This window comes from Schistocerca piceifrons, chromosome 2 (genome assembly GCF_021461385.2).
Source record: "Schistocerca piceifrons isolate TAMUIC-IGC-003096 chromosome 2, iqSchPice1.1, whole genome shotgun sequence".
NCBI classification, from domain to species: domain Eukaryota; kingdom Metazoa; phylum Arthropoda; class Insecta; order Orthoptera; family Acrididae; genus Schistocerca; species Schistocerca piceifrons.
The window spans coordinates 830,334,979-830,361,639 of NC_060139.1; positions in this window are offsets into that span (position 1 = coordinate 830,334,979).

Here is a 26,661-nt window from a genome sequence, read left to right on the forward strand (position 1 = left end):
ACAAAAAGAAAATATGTGTAATGAAGTGCAACGTACGCAAACTACATGTCTGATATTACCATAATCTCTTAAAATAGAATAAAGATCTTTTTTTCCATTCCTGAACGACACTCCACACCCATGCTTTTGCATTTGTTTTGCTAGTTATTGCATTATCCTTTCGAACCAATAATGAAACTTGGACTTGGAAGAGCAGTTGAATGGAATGGATAGCGTCTTGAAAGGGGGATATGAGATGAACATCAACAAAAGCAAAACGAGGATAATGGAATGTAGTCGAATTAAGTCGGGTGATGCTGAGGGAATTAGATTAGGAAATGAGACACTTAAAGTAGTAAAGGAGTTTTGCTATTTGGGGAGCAAAATAACTAATGATGGTCGAAGTAGAGAGGATAGAAAATGTAGACTGGCAATGGCAAGGAAAGCGTTTCTGAAGAAGAGAAATTTGTTAACATCCAGTATAGATTTAAGTGTCAGGAAGTCATTTCTGAAAGTATTTGTATGGAGTGTAGCCATGTATGGAAGTGAAACATGGACGATAAATAGTTTGGACAAGAAGAGAATAGAAGCTTTCGAAATGTGGTGCTACAGAAGAATGCTGAAGATTAGATGGGTAGATCACATAACTAATGAGGAAGTATTGAATAGGATAGGGGAGAAGAGAAGTTTGTGGCACAACTTGACCAGAAGAAGGGATCGGTTGGTAGGACATGTTCTGAGGCATCAAGGGATCACCGATTTAGTATTGGAGGGCAGCGTGGAGGGTAAAAATCGTAGAGGGAGACCAAGAGATGAATACACTAAGCAGATTCAGAAGGATGTAGGTCGCAGTAGAGATGAAGAAGCTGGCACAGGATAGAGTAGCATGGAGAGCTGCTTCAATCCAGTCTCAGGACTGAAGACCACAACAACAACAACAATGAAACTTCTTTTGAATTCCAAAAAATACGGGCTGATGAAACAGGCCTCACCTTTTTGGAGCATGGGTACCGAACCCGATTTCTTCTTCGGTTGCTGGTTCATGATGGACGCATGACATCCACAGTTCTTAAACAAATCATAGTGCTAGTCGTATTCTTTTCAAAATGTTCGAAATGATGATTAAAATTCATTTCAACATTTGCTTTTCATCAACATTAAATAATTAGCTTTCACACTGCACAAAGCTTGCTCATAATAAGTTCTTTTTGAAAAGTTTCTTCGTCTCTATATGACTATTGCAATCGATAACAATATGGACGTACTTACTGTATGCTAGGTCGCCCTCTACACTTCCTAACCCTCTACTCCGTATATTCGAGACCGCTAGCAAATGAAATATTCCCTGATGTCTGATAATATGTCCAACCAACATATCCCTTGTAATTGTCGCTAAACTTTTTTTTTTTTTTTTTTGTGGTGACGCCGTGTTGGAGTAGGAGAGTTTGACTGATTTGAACTAGAACGAGTGCTTGAGCATGAAGCTGCAATCCTGAAACTTGACTCGAAGAAATAAATAAATAAAGGGTTCCTACGATACTCTTGTTTCCAGAAACATACTTGATCAGCTAAATATGAGTTAGAACGTCGACTCCAGATCCCAGCGTCCAACATCACTAGCTCGTCTGGTTTTGTCTCTTGAGGAAGATTTCCTCCTTAGGCTTTCATACACCCCGTTGAAAATGTCCCCGCAAGAATTCAATCCGTCGTATATGCAAAGTGTGGACACACCCCATATTAATATTCATAAGGTATGTCTGGATACTTTTGACAAGATAGCGCAAAAAATTTATCTTGTGGAGAAATGGAGAAAATCATGAAACAATTGTTCCATAAATCTTCCTTCTTCGCATTCGATTCGGTATTTTCTAATTAATTATTCTATCTATCCACCTTTCCTCCAAGAGAAGAATAGCGCAACGCCATCTGTCTGAGATGTTTATGACGTCAAGTATATCATACACTTTTAATCATCGATCGTCCAACACCACGTTGTTCACTTTCTCGATTTACTTATTCTAGAGACGTCCAACGACGTTCGAATTTAATCGCCAATTTATTCACCTTCAAAATGTAGGAGTAATGTCCCTATAAACGTTTACCAACTTTCGACGACTTGCTTTTGGTGACAATTCGTCCAAAGCGAGGAATTTATGGGCCAAAATATTCAATTTCTGAAAGGGGGGTGGGAGAGGCGGAGTGCGGCTCACATGGGAGGCACGACAATCATTCGACGAACCCAACGAGATCTGTAGCAGCAGCAACCGCCCGCGATTGCCAAAATTACACCCTCACACTATAACATTTTTCGCTTGAAATTTGCTATAATTTGCTTACTTTCATTTTCATTTTCGGGAACTGATAATTTTAGTTTGGTTACTGTTTCTTGTGTGACAATTAAACGTTATTGATAAACTTAATGATCTTTTTTCTCACAATGAAACCAAACGGCCTACAGATTAGCTCTTGACCCGCTATCGGAGCATAAATAACGAAAATTGTAGAAAATTCGGTAACATCATCAGGAAATATATTTTACGATAGTAAACTTCCCGTATATCATTTTAAAAACTTAGTGACAGAAGTAAAACTAAAATGAAAATATAATGGAGGACGCTAATATCAAGCTTTTTTAATATGTATTATGTCTCATTTTTTATCCATCATTATAACACCAGTTACATTTTTGTACACTGATTAGTTTTTCCAGTTGGAGCGAATTAACTGTGGACAGGGTGTAGTAGTACTGTCACTCTCGTGACGGACGCGAGCTAAATTGGCTTCGACAATCTGTGCTGTTGGAAGACGAAGACTCGTTCTGATAATAATGAACACAACACCGCAACAGTTATGCTACCTGGGGAAGACAAATCCCCCGAATGTTTCATGTTGTTAAGTTGACATATTTCGCCACATCAAAGGCCTTGTCCTTTCTTCCGGTTCGTCATATAGGTTTCCGTCTCTCATCTCTCATGTAGCTTGTCAGTAATTTCTGATCTCTAACCGTGAAGATGCGCTTCAGAGAGCTGCCTATATATGAACTACACAAAATTTGTCACAAAACAAAAGCCATCGATTTCTAGAAACCAGTAAGGGAGAAAATAATAATATAAAACGAGATCATAGAGGAAAGATTTAAATTTTTAGGGTCCGAAATAACGTAGAGTAAGATCTAGAGCAAAAAGACAATATTGAGAAATTTATTTACCTAAACGATACCTTAGAACAGGGCTTTCCAACCTTTTCAACTGGTGGACCCCCTATTCAGTGCAAAATCCATGGCGGACCCCTAGTCAGTCAAGAGCACAGTAACTTTAAATTTCATAGCGAAACCCATGGGAACTGAAAGTTTCTTAATGCAAGTTCCATGTTCCAAATGACCCCCCACCTCCCCCCCCCCCCCCCCCCCCCCCCGAAGTATCATTAATAGTCTTTGGTTTAGAGATAAATGAAAACAACTTGAAGGTCAAAAATCGGCTTATGAAATAGGTAGTGCACTGACAAAGCAAGTTTAACATTTAATGATGCCTGGGGGCGCATACATGCCAGCAAGCGCTGTGATTGGTCGACAAAGCTCGCTCCGCGCATGCGTAAAAGGTTTCAGTGCATCTACCGCCGTGAGCCGGCGCACAAACGACCCCCGTATTGTTGCGAAACAGCCGATCAGAGGAGCCGCATTCTCCGGCACTAAACTGTGTATGCGTCCTCACTTAGGAACCGCAAAGGCTGCTTGGGAATACGACCTGAAGAAAAGTACACATGTTTTTCACACGAAAAAAAAGTGATGAATTTGATTTTCACATTTTTATTCAGTATTTTTACTCATTATTTTATACGATTTGGTGAAGGGTGGCCGCGGACCCCCTAGAAAGAGCCGGCGGACCACTAAGGGGTCCGCGGACCACACGTTGGGAAGCCCTGCCTTGTAAGATCTCACCAAAATAAAGAAACAGCAAAAACGTATCTCAAATTTTGTTAAGTTACGTGAGTACCGATTTTTACGGGAGGAATCTTGGGTAACGAAAAGAAAAGATGAAGTCTGATTCAGGCCTGGAAGATAGCAGGATAAACAAAGTTAGACTGGAAAAGAAATATAGGTATTTGGGAAGAAAAGGAAGCATTTGATGGAAATGAAAAGACTGAAGAAAATAGACAAAAGCTGATATACCCTCTGACGCGAAAGGAAGAATCAAGGTTACCACGACATTTTTGGGAATATATTCTGCAAGGTAAAACGTGCATTGAAAGACCAGCAGGGGGAAGGGCCAAATGCAGCTGCAGCAACCCAAGCAAGGTCTATCACAAGACAGAAAGAAGAAGATAGGAAGGGAAAATAAGCGTTACAGATGTCAGAAAACAGTCTCCGGAAATGAAATGTTTGTACCAGGGTCTCCTTGTTATCGCGTTGAAATCGTGTAGAGAGAGCATATGGAGCTTGCGCAGATTGCACGCAGTAGATTGTAGGGGACACTAAGAGGTTTGTTATTGATGTCACGCGACCTGGTCACCTGGTGGACAACCTGGAGGGTACTCCAGCGGGCTGAAGTGGAGGCGTGGTCCTCTGGAGTGGCCTTGGTGGGCCCGGAAGCGCCGCTGTTCGGCGGCAGTGGCTCGTGAAGGCGGCGCGGCGGAAACTGCCTACTCGTCTGGATATCCGCTGGATATCTGCCGGCCAGCCGCGCTCGCCGGGCTTCTCCGCCGGAAGTCGCCGTCATCGCCGCCCCTGCCCTCAAAGGTCTTCACCGGCGCTCATATCTCTCCAAGGATATAGCTTACCTAAAGTACACTCTGCCGCTTTTTCGCAGCGAATTTTCGAGCGCGTCTCAACTGTTCACCGTCAAAATACGTTCTGGTGCAAGCATCGTCCCACACTGAGAACCGTGACTGCAGCAGAATTATAATAACGCTATGACTTGAATACAGCAGCAAGTAGCAGCCATTAGCAGGTACTGGAAAAAAGTTTATTTCTATGAAACCACTACTAATTGAAACTGCTGCGACTATTTGGGTGAGCGAAAGGTAGCAGACTACAAAAATCTTTAATTCTAAAAACTATTTATGAACCTCTATTTCAATTTTTAACTTAGCAAACTTCACAAGTAATAGCCTAGATCGTTAAACTTTAATCATTTACACACTCTGCACCAACTTGACCAAGCTGTGTTGAAAACTTGAAATCAACAAGCTTAAAAGAAAAGACGTTAATCTGTGTTTTTACACAATGTGGAAGGTAACCGTTATAAAGGACTTTCATCATAGCAGTCTGAAAGCCAGTTTAGTCTTAGTCTCCGCTCGTAGACACAATGTTTCAAATGGCTGGACACAGTTCGCTAATACAACTAGCACAGAGAAAAGATCACACTGAACAATAGCTACAATATACATTTTATTAATGCAAGCGAACATGAACGAAAAACAATCCAGACACTAATTTACTCAGTTAGAAACAGAGTGACTACCAAAGCATAAAAGTAATTTCATTTTAAAAAATACAGAAGTAAATATTTCAATAGCCAAGATCGCTAATTATAATTTTATTTAGGATTAATGGTTTCGGCAAATCTAATTGGCGGTCATCGAATCTTATGCAAATACATCTCAACAAATCTCCATTGAATGTACAATAAATCAGGTTGTGTACACACGATGGAGATTTATTGAGATTTTTTTACGTAATATTTGACGACGGCAAATTAAATATTCCGAAATCAGTTATCATAAATAAGATTATAATTAGCGATCTCAGCTGTAGAAGTTTTTACTTCCGTGTTTCACATTACTCTAAATCGCCTCCATCCTTGAGTGATACAAGCATACATAATGATTTCATTTTAATATATCTCCTCTAATCACCGTGTGACTACCAATAAGCTTTTAGCCCGATAGCTTAAAACGTTAAAGTGTTAAAACCCATTTTAGCTCTGTAGCAGAAATGTTAAACGCATTTATAATAAGACTAGTAAAACCTAAACTCATCAGCTAATATACCTAGTTCAGCGTACAGAATTGTTTTATAAATCTTTTCTTCTCTCATTAGTATCACAAGGAGCGCAGAAGGTAGTGTAAAGGGACTACACTGTTCACATAAAATCGTAATTTCTTGTAACCAAGTTTAAGAGAAATCATGATAATATGACTGATGATTTAAAAGAAATTTAAAACCTTAAAACAATTATATCTAGTGGACTCTGGCTTGGCTAAAGAATTTAGCTCTAGTTGCACTGTTAATACGCCGATGCATCGAACACATGCGATGTTCATTTCTATGGGTGTAGCCTAGTTACTTCTCCAAGATGCTTAAATTATTGACTTCTCCAACATGATTAAGTTAGTTCCAAAACCTGTCCCAGTCATCAATGTCCAATACCAGTGTAAAATGCGACGCAAAATCTTTTGAACTGTTGAGCAAGGTGGAGACAATTTCCGCGGCACAAATCGAACACTAGCTGCAGAATTTTAGGCATGTGTTGCACGGTTGACTACAGCTGCAGTAACGTCATAAACTGCCATGGCAATGGGCCACCTCTCTCTCCCTGCTACACCATCTAATTCACTTGCTTCTTCAAATTTCTTGATGATACCCTCTAGCCAATTTATTGACATGGGGCCACTTCGCAGCTGTTTCTGTCGGTGATATTCCCGCAGGGATGCACTGTTATTGCTGTAATTTTAATAAACCAACTTTACCAGCAGTGCACTGTTTTTCTTCTAATGGTCATAGAATTTCGTACGGAAAACTTTAACCTTCTTAACCATTTTCACCAGCAGTCAGTTCAGAAAAGAAACCAAAACAGAGCATATTCTGACTGCCTACGGGGCCATATTTTCATCTTGTGGCAGAAAGGGGAACTATTACTTTTTCAGAGTACTCCGCGAGCTGACCGATTAATGAACATACCTACGACGTTCAGCGTCCTGCGACGTATACAGCCCGCACTACAGCACTCGGAACTTCTACAAGGCTATCTTGCCGAAGACAAGACATGAGAAAAGTTCCTGTAGGGGAGCTACAAGTATAAAAATTTTATTCAGATTAACCACTACGATTACGAACTTTGAAAAAATGCATTCTCAAATAGTTCTTACAAATTTCAATGCGAAAAGCGAAACACCAGCATGGAAGTTTGCAAGTTCTGTCTGAAGACGAATTTTTAAAATACACTTCGATGTTTCACACGTGCACTATGAATGTACAGTAAAATTCACTAATTAATTATCGATTTAATAAATTTTAGGACACCACAAAGCACCATTATAAGCTTCAGAGCACCACACACAGTGGCCAAAATTTTCAAAATGTGGCTACATGAGGGTAACAACAGGAACCTTAGTTCCAAAGATGTGGTCCTAAAGAATGAAACATATTAAGTTACAAAAGCTGTGTAAAGTACATGGACATAATAAAATATGTATTGTCTACATTAACGGAACCGATTATACTGGTAATCAATTTCTCAGCGACCAAATAAATTTCTATTCTTCTTTAGTTCATCATTCATCTGACTGATTTGATGCTGCCAGCAAAGTTATCGTCCCGAGCGCCAGCCTCTATAGTGACATGGAAGTTATTCCCTGACACAAGTCCTGTCAGCCCACTCCTTCTTGTAGTAAACGATTTCCGGAAATTTCTTTCCACGCTGATTCTTTGGAGAACTTCTACGTAACTCATCTTATAAATCTTCTAAACATCCAGCATCCTTCTGTGACACGACGACTCACAGACGACGTTTCCCATTTTTTTCCGGTTATACCATACACACTACTGGCCATTAAAATTCCTACACCAAGAAGAAATTGCAGATGATAAACGGATATTCATTGGGCAAATATATTATACTAGAACTGACATGTGATTACATTTTCACGCAATTTGGGTGCACAGATCCTGAGAAATCAGTACCCAGAACAACCACCTCTGGCCGTAATAACGGCCTTGATACGCCTGGGCATTGAGTCGGACAGAGCTTGGATGGCGTGTACAGATACAGCTGCCCATGCATCTTCAACACGATACCACAGTTCATCAAGAGTAGTGACTGGCGTATTGTGACCAGCCAGTTGCTCGGCCGCCATTTACCAGACGTTTTAGTTGGTGAGAGATCTGGAGATTGTGCTGGCCGGGGGAAGAGTCGAACATTTTCTCCATCCAGAAAGGCCCGTACAGGACCTGCAACATACGGTCGTGCATTATCCTGCTGAAATGTAGGGTTTCGCAGGGATCGAATGAAGTGTAGAGCCACGGGTCGTAACACATATGAAATGTAACGTCCACTGTTCAAAGTGCCGTCAATGCGAACAAGAGGTGACCGAGACGTGTAACCAATGGCACCCCATACCATCACGCCGGGTGATACGCCAGTATGGCGATGACGAGCACACGCTTCCAATGTGCGTTCATCACGATGTCGCCAAACACGGATGCGACCATCATGATGCTGTAAACAGAACCTGGATTCATCCGAAAAAATGACGTTTTGCCATTCGTGCACCCAGGTTCGTCGTTGAGTACAACATCGCAAGCGCTCCTGTCTGTGATGCAGCCATGGTATCCGAGCTGATAGTTCATGCTGCTGCAAACGCCGTCGACCTGTTCGTACAGACGGTTGTTGTCTTGCAAACGTCCCCATCTGTTCTCAGGGATCGAGACGTGGCTGCACGATCCGTTGATGCCTGTCACCTCGACTGCTAGTGATACGAGGCCTTTGGGATTCAGCACGGCGTTCCCTATTACCCTCCTAAACCCACCGATTCCATATTCTGCTAACAGTCATTGGATCTCGACCAACGCGAGCAGCAATGTGGCGATACGATAAACCGCAATCGCGATAGGCTACAATCCGACCTTTATCCTTACATGAGGCATCGCAACAACGTTTCACCAGGCAACGCCGGTCAACTGCTGTTTGTGTATGAGAAATCGGTTGGAAACTTTCCTCATGTCAGCACGTTGTAGGTGTCGCCACCGCCGCCAACCTTGTGTGAATGCTCTGAAAAGCTAATCATTTGCATATCACAGCATCTTCTTCCTGTTGGTTAAATTTGGCGTCTGTAGCAAGTCATCTTCGTGGAGTAGCAATTTTAATCGCCAATAGTGTAGGTGGTAATTTTTTACGGAAGAAAAACTGTATCATTCTAGTCTGACATCTCCTGTGGTTGTGCAAGATTATGTTTTTTAGTTCTTGCGAAGTCTGATTACCTGTTTCTTCTTTTGCAAATACTAAAACTAACAAGGCTGTTACAGCTGCAAAGTTAACTTTGTTCATGGCCAGAGACCGTAGCTTATTTTGAACAATTACATAAGAGCCGTGCCTGTGTTATTAAGACGTACGATGCAATGGTCCTTCAGACATACATACATGTCCGAAGGAACAGGTACTACAGTGACTACAGCCGTCCAGAAAAACAGGAAATGTATTCACAATTGAGGATAAAACTTACCTTTGGCTGCATGTCAGATTGACGACAGTAAAAGCTTGTGCCAGACAGGGAACGTAAAATTCAACTCGTTATGGGAAACAAACCGACGCTTTCCGTCGACACTGGACGTCGCATGGTGAGCTGCATTTGCTTGGGTTAACTTCAGCTACAGTCTGCAAAACTAAATTGCAAATATTTGCCAAAACATCAGATAAAATGTGCCTGATGAATCTTAGAACTGACGATTTCAAAGCAGTATGCACCATCTTCAGGGGAATATGCTTAACCTATCGTTGCAGATCGTTTGACCGTATATCACCTGCCTCTTGACGAATGCCTTCGCTGTTACGAAAACAAGGAATGTCATTCACTAACAACGTGTAAAAGGAATTAACGTCACACGGAAAAAATATACAGACAGTCTGCGCTCACCTTATCACTTTAAAACTTGTACAATCTGCTCTCACATATGCCACCATTACGTTTCTGAGGTCAGTTCCATATATAATTGACAGTACCGAGGACAACCATCAAAATTAGTTACGCACCGAAGAAATAACCACAACGGAGCCTCATGCACAATTTCAAAAAACAGTCCATTCCTGAACAAAAATCCAGCATTTGTAAAGTGCAGTTTTGTAGATATTCCTCATACTAAATTGGTCAAACTGACAGACCCTTCGACTTTTGATGCATAGAGTACCTAGATGGACTGGAACGACCACTTAAAACTAGTTCTAGAACAAAGCTGAGCCGTACGTTTCGTTTTACGTTTGATTAGTAAGCATGAAAACATTACGTAAAGGCTCCTGAAAGGTGAGTAGCAGACGCTATGGCAGACGCTGCAAGACCGCTGGATGTTAAATTTTGGAAGAAAAGTTATTTACTCGCACATCTCGCATAATGACGGAGACGGAAAAATTAGAGAAATTGATTATACGGAGCTTTACTTGCAGTTGTTCTTCCAACCACGACAGATAGGGCGGTGTTTCGTAATGCAATGCTGTATTGCAGCTACTGTTCACGGTGGGGCCAGCCCTACTTTACTAGTTACCAAGTAAATGCAGCAAATAAAGAAAGGGAATTCCTCGTTGAAAGGATGTAACGCAACATTATGATATGTCTTTATCATATAGGAGCTTCTAGAACTCCCTCTGTTGGAAAGGTGAAGCTCGATTATCTGCTTTGATACTACAATGTAAGGTAATGTAGAGAATACGTGCTCTGCCGCCTATACTGTGGCGTTTCCTTGAAATAACTGACTGAGGATTGTTCCGAGTATTCCCTATTGTCTCTTTTCACGTCGCTGCGCTGCATTAAAGTGTCGTTTTGTAGCGCCTCCTCCCTGAAAGATGAGCGTGCAGAACGGTTTGCTCCATACAGTGACGGGAGGAGGTGAATAGCGGCTCGTCGCCATTTGCAGGTGGCGGTGCGGCAGCTGTCTGCGCGGCTAATCCGCGCCGTTCTGCAAGTCAAGCCGCGACACACCTGCCGCCACGCGCCGGTCACGTGACCTGGGGGAAGCCCCGGGCGACACGGTGCGCGCGCGCCTCTTCTGGCGGCCCGCAAATGCACTATCACCGCATGCGTGCCTAACACACACCCCTGTTTATTATCTTACTTGTTTCTTCAGGCTCCCTGGAACATAAGAACCGCTTCCTTCAGAAAGGCAATATGTCCAATTTTCTACTTTTGCACTAGAGACAAAACAGAATAATACTGATATAAAGCATTTTATCTCCTGGAATGAATTTCTAGCTTCTTGATATATGTATGCTTGCTTATTTTGTACGTGTAAATGTCAAGTACATAAGGCGAAAGATGCGGACGATTTTGCTGCTGCGTAATTGTTAAGGCTTTAATGATCATTTATCGACCAACTGCCTGTTGGTTTCTGTCTAGAGGTCCTCGGCCGACGTTTTTTGATGATCTTTCCGGCATTTGGCCAGCACAAGTGGCTGGGTTTGGAAAAGCTTCACCATCCATTGCTGGTGGTGGAATCGAGCTCGCGGCCGTCGATCATACGTACATGACGCCCTCACGCCCAAGGGATTTTCCGTGCTATGTACCTGCCGCAGCATCTCAAACGCGGGGTGCAACACCTAGAAAGGGTTCTGAGGAGCATTAGTTACGTTAGAAGTGTCACAGAATCAAACAGCCGGCGAGGTGACACATCAGAAGAAGAAATGTCGGATACGGCTTTGTTGCCATACATTCCCAAAGTGACATACAACATCGGCCGTATATTGTGAAAAAATGGCGTAAAGACTATTTAGAAACTGACGAAGAAGATCAAAGAATGTCTCCGAGCGGCAGGGGAGGAAAGGGACCCACTTTCAATGTCGGGGATACATCGCATACCTTGTGCATGTGGAAAAGTCTATTCTTGGAATGACAGGTTGATAAGTCAGCACCAGGAACAACGAACATAGGCGGCATTACAGGTTAGGGAGGTGACGGACGCAACCCTCACCAGTGACAACAAGCAGAGACAGGATAGGTAGTGCACTACCGCATAAACAGAAAAGCTCTCTTAAGTGGTGAACTGGTTAAATAAAACCAAAGCCTTTGCCTCGTCTCTAGAATAAATCCAATCACTAATATTGAATTAAGATTAAAGCGCCACTGAATCTTAACTCGCCTAGCGATGTTGGTTGAAGTCAACAGATTTGGGAAAGGTCCACGCTTAATGCTGGAATTGCTACCGGACTTGGATCAAAAATTATTAGCGTATTAAGTGTAGAAAAAATATCACCACAATATTAATAAACGGAGAAGAAACCTTGAAACTAGCAACCGAAACCCAAGGTATGCAAATGACCTTTTATTGGCTTAATGACCAAATCAGAGTCAGCCTCTGGTACCTGAGTAGTCAGCACTACGGAATGTCATACCTAACGGCCCGCGCTCGATTCCCGGCTGGGTCGGAGATTTTCTCCGCTCAGGGACTGAGTGTTGTGTTGTCCTTATCATCATCATTTCATCCCCATCGACACGCAAGTCACGGACGTGGCGTCAACTCGAAAGACTTGCACCAGGCGAATGGTCTACTCAACGGCAGGCCCTAGCCACACGGCATTTCCATTTTACCAAATTAGAGCTTTGTCAAGAACTTCAATTGTCACCACGGAATTGTTTTCAGCGCAACTTTACGTACAATTTAAGGGAGGCAAGCACCATTTAAGCTTCATATAAAATATTCCACTTGCTTCTTCTGAAGGCTGTTGCGGTATCTAAGTGGGAGAAAAACTTGCTGGCTACAAAAACAAGTCAGTTCCACTAAATAGAGTGTATCTCTTTTCTTAAGACCAGCGTAGTGACAAAATGTGACTTAGAATTGGGTATAGGCCTCTAGACCTTAAAATTAAGTCACCAAAAAACAGTCTCCACGTTACTTAAAACTCGGTGCCCAAAAGTTTTCTTAAAATATTTGCGCTAGACATAAGCCAGTTTCCCCACGGGAGAGAGATGAGCATGTCCTACAAACCCTTCCAAATCACATTAAATAGAAAATGGGGGAACGCAGCACAACTATGCAGCATCTAAGCAAATGCTTGCCTATGGAGTGTCGCTACAGTTGGTGCGACTGGCCATTCATTTTTTGAAATATCACAGTTTGTTGTAGCTTCCGGAAGTCAACAAGAGAAACAGAAGTGCTATCTGGGACTTTTCACGCTAGTTTCAAGCTTCAAGTACCTTATTGTTCTTATTCTATATAAACGATTTATAGAGATAAACTGAACCCCTTCTAAAATTCTTTGGAGATGATACTGTCGTTTACCATCTAGTAAAGTCGTCAGAAAATCAAAATGAATTGCAAAAGATTAAGACAAGCTATCTGTCCGGTCCTAAAGATGGCAGTTGATCCTAAACAATGAAAAGTATGAGCTGCTTATGAGTATTACTTTAAAAACTGCGTTAATTTTCGGTTAAGCAACAAATAACGCAAATTAACCAAAAATTTAGCTATTATGAAAACCTTGAATTGGAGTCATCAAATAGAAAATGTTATGGAAAAGACGAACCAAAGGTAGAGTTTTGTTAACAGAGTACTTATAAAACACCACAAATCTACTAAGCAGACTGCCTTTATTATGCTTGTCCGTTCTCTTCTGGAGTATTGCTTCTCTCTGGATCCAAAGCGATACCATTGGTACCAACATAAGCCACAACCTACAGCTGGCTGCACCACATGCTCTCCACATAATCCGGAAGGACATGTTTCACATTGGGATGACTACCCCCCTGGTATGCACACAGAGTGCATGCACACTGACTTTTTTTCCTTCCTTTGCAGTCATATACCTGTCTCCATCACGTGCTTAACACTGGAGTTCCTAACTACCAATAATCCCACTATGTACGAACGCACGTACCTTGCAGGCCGAGAGGCTTCCTCTAAAACAGGGCAATCGACTGCATCTGGCTTTGGATTTTTCTCAACCGCAAACAGTGCCTGAAACATGTTTGTCAGCCAGTTCAGGCAGAATTTTCGATTAGTGCTCCGGAATGTCTTTCGCTGCTGCCGCACGTTGGAACGACCTCCGACTTCACACACATATTAAAAAACTCAAATTCTTTTTTTCAACTTACTACAATTGCTCCGTATGTTACCCCTACTGATTATGTGTTTATTAAGTCCATAATCAGATCCTTTCCACGTTCGACGCAGCATCTCCATATCGATCTGTTCAAAATCAACGTTGATGCGAGCTCGCAGATCTGTACTTTCTTGCAGAGAAAGCGTAAACACTGAATGTTTCACATAACTCCTTACAAAAATTCTCATTTGATTAGGTCGGGAAAGAGGGGAGGCCATGGTATCAATTCATACAATGAAGCCTTTCACGACCGGATGTTTCAGCTGCCGAGAATTTTCCGGGTTGTATGGCCGTGGTCCATGGAACTCTTCTATCCCCGACGTTTCGTCCAAAGCCACATACAACCCGGAAGAATCCTCGGCATGATATCAATTGCCGATCATCAAGTTGACAACGACCGATCCATCGGTTTCTCAGTTTCACTGGTGGAAGGGTGTGGAACACCATCCTGTTGACAGATGAAGACGACATTGTCGATCTTCAATCGTGGCACAAGGCAGTTTTCAAGCATGTCCAGACACCCCTGTCCTGTAACGGTTGTTTCGCAGAATAAAATGGGACCGTAAACTGCACAGAACATATTAACTTTTGGTGAATCTCGAATGTGCCCTAGATGCGCACATTGAGTTTGTTCACTGGTCTATTCACGAAAAAAGGTTGCCTTATTACTGAAAATGAGTTTCTCACAAAACCCATTCTCTTCCATAACCTATTGAAACTTTCCCGAAAATTCAAAGCGTTTGTCATCATCGTGAGTCAGGGGCTGTAACAAGCGCAAGCGGTAAGGCTTCAGCTTCAGTCGTTTCCTTAAGACCTTCTGAACGGTCATTTGTGGTGTGTTCAGCTCTCTGCTTGCTCTGTTCGTTGACTTCTGTAGGCTACGTGCGAAACTGGCCCGTACGCGGTCAACCGTTTCTTCGCTCACTGCAGGCCGACCCATTGATTTCCCCTTGTGGAGAGGTCCTGAAGCTCTAATCTTCACATACCATCGCAGAATGGAGTCGGCAGTTGGTGGATCTTTGTTGAACTACTTTCCCAAGTGTCATTGCACTGTTACGGCAGCATTCCAAGTGTCATTGCACGGTTACGGCAGCATTTCAAGCACAGCATGCAGTTTCTCTGTGCTTGTTGTCATCTTGCCTAACTGCTCACTGCTGCTCTCTCGCGGTAGAAATCTGAAGTGAGGCTGCAATAGTTCTTTTGAGTGTTTTTGTATGAGTGTTGAGATTTGTGACAATATGTCGATTAATGTAGCTGTAGTGAATTTATGAAATCTCTTCAGTCATTTATAATACCTTGTAAGGTTGTTCACTGTAAAGCGGTGTGCGCTTTTGTGAAATTTTCTTACACCTATGGATTTCGTGGGAAACGCTCTTACCGCAAGGTAAGGGTCGGGACTCATTCCTGGTCCGGCACAAAGTTTATCAGGAAGTATCAGCGAGAATTCTGGTTTCGGAAATCGTCATAATGGCCAGGAGTGTGCTACGCAGACCACTTGCCCCTCCAAACCTTAAGGCCAACAAGACGCTAGCGGTAGGGAATTTAGTTGATTTTCACTTTTCTTAAAATTTAAAGATTAAAAACCGTCTTGATCGAAACTTTTTATGTTTATTGGAGGGACCGGTTTCGGTTCTATTTAAGAACCATCTTCAGACTCTGAAAAAAACATATTACCAGATAGAGGGATCGTTATAATAGTAAGTATATACAGCAAAATTAGAACTAATAAATAAATATACCCAGAACGGTGGGTGCACTCCGCGGAGCAAGTTGCGCCGACCTTCGACGCTGGAACAACTGCTAATCGGACTAGGAGGGAACGGTTATTAAATAGGCTTGGTCACGCCCACCGTCCTGAGTGTGACATCATTGCTAGCCTGTCAGAAAGGCGTCTATGATTAAACACAAGAATTAGATTAAAAAGTGTTTTATTATTAAATTACATCGTAACATCATTATGAGTGATTATTCGTCATAAAATATAAACTACATAGGTTCCTTGGTTTAAAATCAGCTAAACGTATGCTGCGCTCTAACGTCTATTCTGCGAAGATGCACCAAAGGTTTGCTAAATCGACAGGAAACCGCTACTAGCAAAGATACGTCGAGGGTTGCTGTGGAAACGGCGTCCTATTCCGATGTGGCAGTCTACAGTGCTGTCAAAGGTTACAATAGGCGAGGACCAACGGCCTCTGTCGATATAACAAGTTGGAGATAACTAGAAAGTGAATTACAGTTATATTATATGGTAACATCACATAAGTCCCACTACGCTCTTTTCTCGTTAAAACACAAGTGAACAGTTTGGTGCTAGCCAGAAAATCGTGGATTTCAAGGAAAACGCTCTTACCGGAAGAAAAGTGTCGGTGTTTGATTCCTGGTGCAAGCACACAAACTCATTAGGAAAATCCAAAAACGTCTCTGGTTTCGGAAATTGTCATTAACGGTCAGGTGAACGCCATGCAGACCACGTGGTCCTATAATACTGGGGGCCAAGAAGACGCGAGTGGTATGGAGTCTAGTTGCTTTACATGCCACGATGGGCACTCCGCTGTTACATTCAACTTCAGCTGCCCTGCAGTGCTGCCGAGCGAGGACACTGCTCGATATAGAGGCTTAGTTGTTCTTGCCGGTTTTCACATTTATGCAGTACTGAAGTTGCAGCCATGATCTCACACCATTTTATGTTTGTCGTTTCAAAACTTATGTGCTGTAACACGAGGGCAAGCCGTCATTTTGGATGGGTCTACCGACGGAGCTATACAGGGAGCGGCGTTACTTCTAGGAGGGTCATCATAAGGCTTGGAAAAATCTAAAACTGGACTGGAGGCTTGGAGCCGGCAAAAAATAGTTGCCCCACTGGTAGACGCACCCTGCACGGCAACCAAGTTGTGGTCATGGTACATTTCCAATTACTGCACTAACCACACAGAGAAAACATAATTTACAATTTGTTTAAAGAGTTGCTCATTAACTGTTTTTTGAGAAATGCTGCGCGGAGAAGAGACAGTGTGCCAGGAGATATTACGAGGCTCCCGTAAATAGTTAACGTGGAGCTTGAACTAGAAGGTAAATTGTGGTAGCGAATAAAGATAAGAAAACGAAGAACGAATAATGCACGTAATCCGATGCGAAGACATTAGAGAAGTGACATATATTGAGGTTGTTACGAGGGTAATCCCAAAAGTAAGGTCTCCTATTTTTTTATAAGTACATAGACCTGTTTATTTCTACAATGGGTTACATCAGTTTACAGCTTGAACATAGCTATTTTTCGACATAATCACCATTTATGTCGATGCATTTTTGTAGACGCTGTGGCAGTTTTTGTATGCCCATGTCATACCAGCTCGTCGCCATGCTGTTCAGAAAGTTATGAACCTCTTTTTTACCTCGCCGTCGGAGCTAAATCGCTGGGACCACAATTAACGCTGACAGGTACTGTGAGACTCTGAAAAAACTCAAACGGGCAATTCAGAACCGGAGAAGAGGAATGTTGAGCAAGGGCGTACTCATTCTCCATGACAACGCTCGCCCACACATCGCTTGACAAACCGTTGCTCTCCTGCAACAGTTTCAGTGGAACATAATTATCCACCCACCCTATACTCCTGACTGGGCGCCCAGTGACTATCACCTGTTCCCTAGGTTAAAAGAACATTTGGCTGGAAAGCGATTCAGCTCCAACGACGAGGTGAAAGAAGAGGTTCATAACTTTCTGAACAGCATGGCGGCGAGCTGGTATGACATGGGCATACAAAACCTGCCACAGTGTCTACAAAAAATCATCGACATAAATGGTGATTATGTCGGAAAATAGCTAAAGTTTCAAGCTGTAAACTGATGTAAACCATTGTAGAAATAAACAGGTCTATGTACGTATAAAAAATAGGAGATCTTACTTTTGGGATTATCCTCGTATAATGATGGGCGTGGAGGGGGAAGGGGAGGGGATTCTCAGCAAGAGACCTCAGGAATCAACTACTGTGTAAAAATAATTGTTTGCTGTGTAAGTGGCAGTGAGTTTATCGATTTTGCTGAGTCTCGTCACAGGGTGAGAACACATTTCTAGTTCGAACAGCAGTTGCGATAATATGCGTAGACAAATATTCTTCTGCTAACGTGGGCAATATCGATTTTTGCTGGATCTCATATGTATTATTGGTGCGTACTTCGATCTCTGAGGTCGTATTTTTTGAGCTGTTACTAAGTTACTTCAGTACACTAGCAAAAGCATTTTTCGTACAGGAGCTTCTTATACGATGTTATGTTCAGTATTACTTGAGACTGAGATTTCAGCAAGGCATATGGACATAGGGATCAAAGTTGCCACCTCACTTACAGAACACAAATGTAAGTTTACATTTCACTCGTTTAAACTCGCAAACGTAGCTGAGGTGGACGAATACGTGAGGCCCTTGACAAGTCTTCGGCGGGAGTTTCACTGGATTGCAGTTCGTAGTAATCTGAATCATTTCCTTGTTGTCACCATAGTTACTAGTTATAGTGCAACCTTCGATAAATGACTGCTTGCTTTAATATTCTGTTGGCAGAGTCTTGCCCACGTCCTTGCTGACGTTTTTATACATCTGTAATTTCCGATTTTCTGAAGAGTTCGTGTCATATATTTTGTTATTATTAAATTGGATTTGTTTTGACTTTGACCAAATGAGGCAAGCCGGCATATACACTGATGGAAAAAGGAAATCACAACACCAAAAAAATAAGTAATATACAGCACTGAAATTTCTGGAAATATTTGTCTAGGTAACATATTTCAGTGATTAGCGTTGCAGGATCACAAGTTAATAAGGCGCGAGGTAAGCTACTGTAAATTTGAAATGCTGATACATTAATAACTGGTGTAGCCCCCAGAATATTGCATGCAAGCATGAAAACGCGCATGCCTTGCGTTTTACAGATGCTTGATACCAGTTTGTGGTACGGAGTTCCACGTCTGTTGCACATGGTCTGTCAGTACAGGAACGGTTAATTCTATATGTGGATGCCCCGTATGTGCTCGATTGAAGACAGGTCTCGTGATCGAGCAGGCCAGGGCGACAAGCCGACGCTCTTTAGAGCATGTTGGGTTACAACATTGGTATGCGGGCGAGCGTTATTCTATTGGGAAAAACTCTCTGGATTGCTGTTCATGAATGGCAGCACAACAGATCGAATTACCAGACTGACTTACAAATTTGCAGCCATGGTGTATGGGATAACCACAACAGTGTTTCTGTTGTCACACGAAATCACACCCAAAACTATATGGGTGGGTCCAGTGTCTCTAGGCCGCAGAAAGGTTGGTTGCAGGCGCTCACCTGGTCTCCTTCTGTCTAACACATGGCCATCATTGGCACCCAGCCGGAACCAACTTCATCAGGAAATACAACGAACCTCCACCTTGCCCTCCAAAGAGCTCTCGCTTGACAGCACCAAATGCTCAAATGTTCAAATGTGTGTGAAATATTATGGGACTTAACTGCTAAGGTTATCAGTCCCTAGCCGGCTGGTGTGGCCAAGCGGTTCTAAGCGCTTCAGTCTGGAATCGCGCGACCGCTACGGTCGCAGGTTCGAATCCTGCTTCGGGCATGGATGTGTGTGATGTCCTTAGGTTAGTTAGGTTTAAGTAGTTCTAAGTTCTAGGGGACTAATGACCTCAGATGTTGAGTCCCATAGTGCTCAGAGCCATTTGAATTTTTTATCAGTCCCTAAGCTTACACACTGCTTAAACTAAATTATCCTAATGCCGAACACACACACCCATGCCCGAGGGAGGACTCGAACCTCCGCCGGGACCAGCCGCACACTCCATGACTGCAGCGCCTTAGACCGCTCGGTTAATCCCATGGGGTGAATGGAATGAGCGGTCTCCATGAAATAACCGATTTGTAGCAGTTCGTTGTATCTCTGAAGTGCCAACTGCTGCTCAGATTTCTGTAGATGCGACAGAGCCATGCGGGGAACACAATGGTCTTCCCTGTCGGTAGAGCCACGTGGACATCCGGAACCTAGTCTTCTTGCAAGCGTACATTCTGTTGACCACCACAGCGAGCAATCATGTGCAGTAGTTAGGGGAAGGCAGGGTGAGATGGGGAAGCTAACTTTAAACCTTTACAAAAGGGACAAAAATAAAGAAATTCAAGTAGGTTTGATTATCATTTGTTTACTTAACCATTGAATTACAATAGCATGCAAAGAAACCTGCAAACTTGTTACATTTAGTTGGAAATATCTAGATTTGAAACATAAACTTCCAATTCCCCGTCTTGCCCCATATGCGGGGTAAGATGGGGAACTAGCATGAATTCATCTCTAAAGCTTAAACACGGACTGGAATAACGAAATCATGTGACGGTAAGGTTTCGAAACATGGTTCTACGAATTGTAGAATCAGGTATTACGTTTTCTTGAGGCCTCTTACTTTCACATAGTACACAAGTGTGGACAGCCTCGTCATCATCACTTTCTATCCCTGCACAAGTGTCGTGGGCCCAGCGTTCGCAGCTAATACCCCGTATCCAGCCTTTTTCAGAGAAGTCATAGCAGTATAAACATTCTTCACTCTCTTCCTCATTGTAATTCGACCTCAGTTTGTTATCCCTTGAGCATGAAGGGGTGGTTAAGACGTCAGTAACGTTCGTCACTTTTGCGCTGTCATTATGTCCTTTTGGTGGTATCCCAGGTTTATTAAACGCCTTTGAGAAGAGTTTACATGCAGCACGTTTGGGGACTCCTTTTCGTTTAATTTCTTCAGATAGTTCACTCCTATAAGGAGATTCGGTTAAAACAACGGGTTTTCCACGCCTGTTAGATGGTTTCCTTTTGGTTTTTTTATCCACCTTTGGAATAGCTAACACCATTTCAGGGCTGGTAACCTGAAAGTTAGAGAAACAGAGGCTTGATCGTCAGTTGTTAATTGTTCAGGTGTTTTACGTCTTGACAACATCTCTGGTATTTGGTCTTCCGTTTCTGTAACTTCAGATGTGTGAGCTTGATGAATGGCTGTAGTTGAACAGGGAAGGTAATCACTTTATTGAAACACATTTCTGTTTACAGGCCAAATGCCAGTTTTCCGAAACCCTTTCACTGCTGTGGACATTGTAGCTGAATGAATGAAGGCTTTGCCGAATAAACTTGCGATCTGATGCAACGTAACAACTTTTCCAGGATGGGTGCGAAGCCACGATCTTACTTCATCTTCGTTAAATTTACTGAGAGGTTTCATAAATTCCACGTCCAATGGTTGAAGACGCTGTGAGCAGTGTGGTGGCAAACATAGCAAGACAACCCCATTTTCGCGGGCCACATCTATCAGTTCTAAATTCTTGGTGTGCGTTTTGTGGCCGTACAATATGAGAAGTATTGGTCTTTCCTTTGACGCTCCAGTAAATGCAATAAACTTCTTAAACCAGGTCAAAAATAGTTCTTTCGTCATCCAACCAGTTTCTTGGACTTCTGCCCAGGCATCAGGGGGCAGGCCAAACGCTTGTTGCATTCGTTTTCGAGGATAAATTAACATAGGTAGCACCCCGATGCTGAAACAAAGATTTCTGTAGTCACAGTCTGGCCTCTTTCAGCTGAAGTAACTGCTCCCACCTGTCTGCGCCCTTTCAAAGCAACCACCTTTGTGTGACCTTTTGGAATGACTGTTAAACCAGTCTCATCGCGATTGAAAATTCTTTCTCCCGTAAACTTAAATGTGTCTAATTGACTTTCTAACAGATCGAAAAACCGATCTACAGCAACTTGACTAACCCCCATTGCTCGTGCGATTGATGTAGCCTCTGGTTTTCGTATTGTTAAATTAGGATTTCGTGCAAGAAACCCATATAACCAATCTATTCCAACAGATTTGGCTGCAGTATTAAATGGATGTTTGATGTTGTTTCGTTCAGCTAGCTGAAAAGGAAGTTCACAAAGTTCTTTAAGTGTTAGGCCAAAATACTGTCCTTCTATCTGTGTTAAGTAGTCTTTAAGTTCTGCCTCTTGATCTGGGGTAAACACACTAGTGATTGGTCCTAACCTTTTCACGACTGTATAGCCAGGATTAGCACGTTTCTTTGCCACATGTCGTTCAATCGTTGTCTGCGGCACGTTGAACTGTCGAGCAGCCCTGAAAGAACCCATATGACCTTCTATAACAGCATTTACAGCGCATTCCATTGACTCCAATGACCAATCTTGCCTAGACTTTTGTCGCCGATACTTGCGAACCATCTGAAATAAATCACGTGGAACGTACTATTGAGTCAGATCATTCCTGGTAATCTATATTATATGATAAATACCATATTTCCAATAGTCAGTCGTTAAACCATAGCAAGAATACTGACTTTGCACGTTTTGTGTATTTTTATTCACCATATAGCCTGAGGCATACTTTGTAATAATTAGGAAACGTTGTATATCGAATACCATTCTATTTACAATTGTATTCAACGTATAATGTACGTGTTCAAAACCTGCAGCGAGGTAAACACATGAGACGATAAGAACGTAATGGTTGGACAAATAGTAGGGGCAGGGCGGGGAAGCTCCCCATCTTACCCCCTACCATGCTGTGAGGTTATGTTACGCCTACGTCAACACTATTTAGTGAACATTGACTACTGACGCAGCAGTTTACTGTTAATAAGACGTACTATTCAGTGCTATATATAGAGTCTGGACAAATGTTCACGAAACACATGTTTTAGGACCTCGAAAGGTGTAAAACATTGCAAATCAGTATAACAATTGTACGTACCTTGCAAAGCTCACAGAAACCGCCGCTAAACTAAGGTTTAGCAATGTCAACACACTGGCACCTGTGTACTGATGATGTTGACGTAGCTATCAACAGATGGCAGCACTCTAACTGTAGCTTATAGCCCTTCCCCGTCTTACCCCACCTCCCCGTCTTGCCCCGCCTTTCCGTACATTCTTGCCAAATCTTTCTGCAGTATAGCAAAAGGAACATCCAGATTATCGTAGTCCTATTACACGACCTCGTTCAAACTCAGTGCGGTGTTGATAATGGTGTCATCGTCGCATTAAAAAGATTCTTGACTACCGTCAGCTCAGCACGTCCGTCTCACAGGTAACTAACGCTCACGAGCGTTCCAGCATGTATTTAAAACAAATCTGATTTCTTAAGCGTTTGGAGCGAAATATGAATAGACATCATCCATCAGAAGTAGAAATATGCCTACCAACTATCGTTTATCTCGCACAATTCCTTGGTGTTGCGATTTTTTTCCATCAGCGTATTTCATTTATAGTTCGTAATATTTTATGTTGGATGAATTCTGATCAAATGTATTACACATAATCACTCCTCCTTGGCCCGGATTCAGTCCACTCTTCTCTTTTTCCCTGGAATACAGCAGAATTGTTTTGCCCTAGCCAGAAAATCAAATTTCCAAACATCAGGCTTTCACATTTCGTGGGCGAGTGTAGTTATAATTTCTGCGTGTATTTCTTGCATTATACGCCAACGAGGTCACGGCGGTAAACTGCGCAGCCTCCGTCAAACAGATGACGGCACCGAGGGAGCAGCCAGGGAGCGGTCACAGTCCACAGGCTGTGCGCGGCCGCTCTCAGTGGGAATCGAGTTACGCCCTCGGCGACAATTGCGCAGTCTCCGAATCGATTGCGGTGCGAGCAGTGGATCGGCTGCAGGATTGGCCGATGGGCAGCGGCGCGCGTGCTATTGGGTCTGTGAACGGCCAATGGCGCGGCCGGCTTTATCATCAGTATTCATCGGCCGCGGTGAAACGAGGCGTAGCGGAGCCGCTGTCTGCTGCCCAGGCGCGCAGCGGAGCAGACAGGTCGAGGGCGCCGAGCGGGCAGTCTAGCTGGCAGGGGCTCCGTTCTCGCGGCGTGGCAGCGACTTTTACACGCAAGTGAGGGTCGATCTCTATCCCAATGGGCAGCGTCGTGTCGTGGCTTCAAACCGATAACACTTACTAAATCGCTGCTTCGTAAGATAACAGTATTTACTTTCATTTAAGATAACAGTATTTTCTTTCTTACCGTGGCTGATTTCAATTACTATATTCCGTTCTAATTGACAACTACGAAGAAAGTACTGGGGTGAGGCTGACGTGGAAGTTGCAGCACGAGTTCAGTCAATCACATGAGACTTGTAGCCACAGCTACCACCGACGTTTGCCAGATCTTCACGCTATCTCTACAATGCTTCGCTTACTTTTTCCTGTAGCCGTTCGTTTTGCGCTATGATTTTGTTCGATTTTGCTTCTTACGGTTGCGGGTGTTAATGTCTTTTATCACTATTGTGTTGTATGGTACTGAGCAATTTAAAAAGCAAATTTTCCAAATCTTATAAGTGGAAAGGTTCGACGTTGCTCTCTTGGCCCAGTACTTGCCTCTCCATAAAATGCGACACACTTAGATGATGAAAGGCACCGTATAGTTTTTCTCGTGTAATTCTCTGTTGAGTGTCACGTGATCCCATTACCATCTGAAAATATACAAATTGGATCCAAGACAGCGGGATCCAAAGTAGCCACCATGTTGCTAACACAGCTTCGCACGTTTTCCTCCTCTCCCATCTCATACTACTTTAAACTTTTCTTTGTCGACCAGCTCTCCTTTTGCAGGAAGATGGCTCCACACCTACGACACATCCAGCACAAAAGTTTTACAGTTATGCACATGTGGTATAGCTCATTTTAAATTTTAAAGTTTGACAAATAATGACAGACTGTCGAAACAAGTTTTAGGATAATCACGATTTTGGCTTTGATGCGGAATACATAAGAAAATAATCAAATGATTAAAAAGAGTCCAGTGAGGATTTCGAAAATAAGAAAACAGCCTACAAGATTGGACCATGTGTGAATTGAATAAATTACTGAACAACCGCTCCAACTCCTAACAACCTCTATGAGCTACCTTTCGCGCCCTCACACACGAGGTTATACGGGGGTTGGTCAACATCTGAGGAATTCACGAACATAAATGCGGATGCTGCCCGAACCTGCAGGTTGCGCTTTTGTATTTGACGACGAACGACACCTGCGTGTCGTCCTCAATACGTTGCAATTATCCGTCCTCGTCAGAACAGTTGATGCGCATACATACGAAAAGAAATCCAATACTATACAGTCACAATATTGATGACAAACCGCTGGAAACAGTACCTATCGTAAAATATCTACGAGTAACTACCCAGAGCGACCTTAAGTGGAATGACCACGTAAAACAAATAGTGGGAAAAACAGATGCCAGGCGCAAATTCATAGGAACAATCTTAAGGAAATGTAACTCATCCACGAAGGATGTGCCTTATTAGGTGCTTGTTCGACCGATCCCTGAGTACTGTTCACCTACCTGGGATACCTGTCAGTTAGGACTAATAGAAGAGATAGAGAAGATCCAACGAAGAGCGGCGCGTTTCGTCACGGGATTGTTTAGCAGGTGCGAGAGCATTACGGATAAGCTCAATAAACTCCATCGGCAGTTGTTACACAAGAGGGGTTGTGCATCTCGGAGGGATTTACTATTGAAATTTCTGGAGAGCACTTTCCGGGAAGAGTCGGACAACATATTACTTCCTCACATACGTCTCGTGTAATGACCACAAGGACAAAATTCGAGAAATTAGAGCCAATAAAGAAGCTTACCGACAATCATTCTTTCCCCGTGCTATTCGCGAGTGGAATACGGTTGGAGGGCTTAGTTAGTGACACAAAACTACCCTCCGGCACACATCATTATGTGACTTGCTGAGTATCATGTAGATCTCGATGTGAAGTGCATGGTGTCCGAGATAAGTGAACACGAACGTAACCAAATTGTTGGTGCTCGTGTGGTAGATATTTCCGTAACCAGGATAGCCGTAGTGTTTGACGTTTCAAGAGGCACTATATCGAAAATTTATACGGCATACGTGGGCAACGAAAAAACGTCATCCGCTAAGTCACAAGGCGGACGGAAGCGTGTGTTGAGTGACCGTGACGGACCGCCGTTGAAGAGGACTGTGACAAAAAATAAGAGGACTACAGCTGCAAAAGTTACTGCAGACTGAATGTCGCACTCGCGAACACTATCAGCAACAAAATTACATGAAGGGAGCTCCAGAAGAAGGGAACTGCAGGGCGAGATGGAAGTCCAGAATCACTTGTCAGTGATGCAGATGTCCGCAACAGGAAAACGTGGCGCCGAAGCCAAAAAAACTGGACTATGGAACAATGGAAGAAATCCATTTGATCGGATGAGCCTTGATTTACACTGCTCACCATTTTGGCCCAACCCATTGTAGAATGATTATTTATAATAGTGATGCTATGTACGAAGACGACAAGACTCCTGTTCACACATCTCGTACCGTCCAGAGCTGGTTTTGTGACCACGAGGATGGATTGTTGCATCTCTCTGATCACTCCAGTTATTGGACCTAATTATTGAGTCTTTATGGACTACTTTGGAGAGGAAGACGCGTCTTGCCACTACTTTTTAGAAAGAATCATCACAGAACCCTCGACATGTTTCGCTGTCGGTATGAAAACTCGACCAGAGGTTGGAAACAGCGTGCAACAAGACTGATCCAACAAAATGACATTCTATTATCGTTCCATATTCCAGGTTTTATGGCTTCGGCACTACGTTTTCCTGTTGCGGTCACTTACATCGCTGATGAGTGTTTTCGGAATTCCAA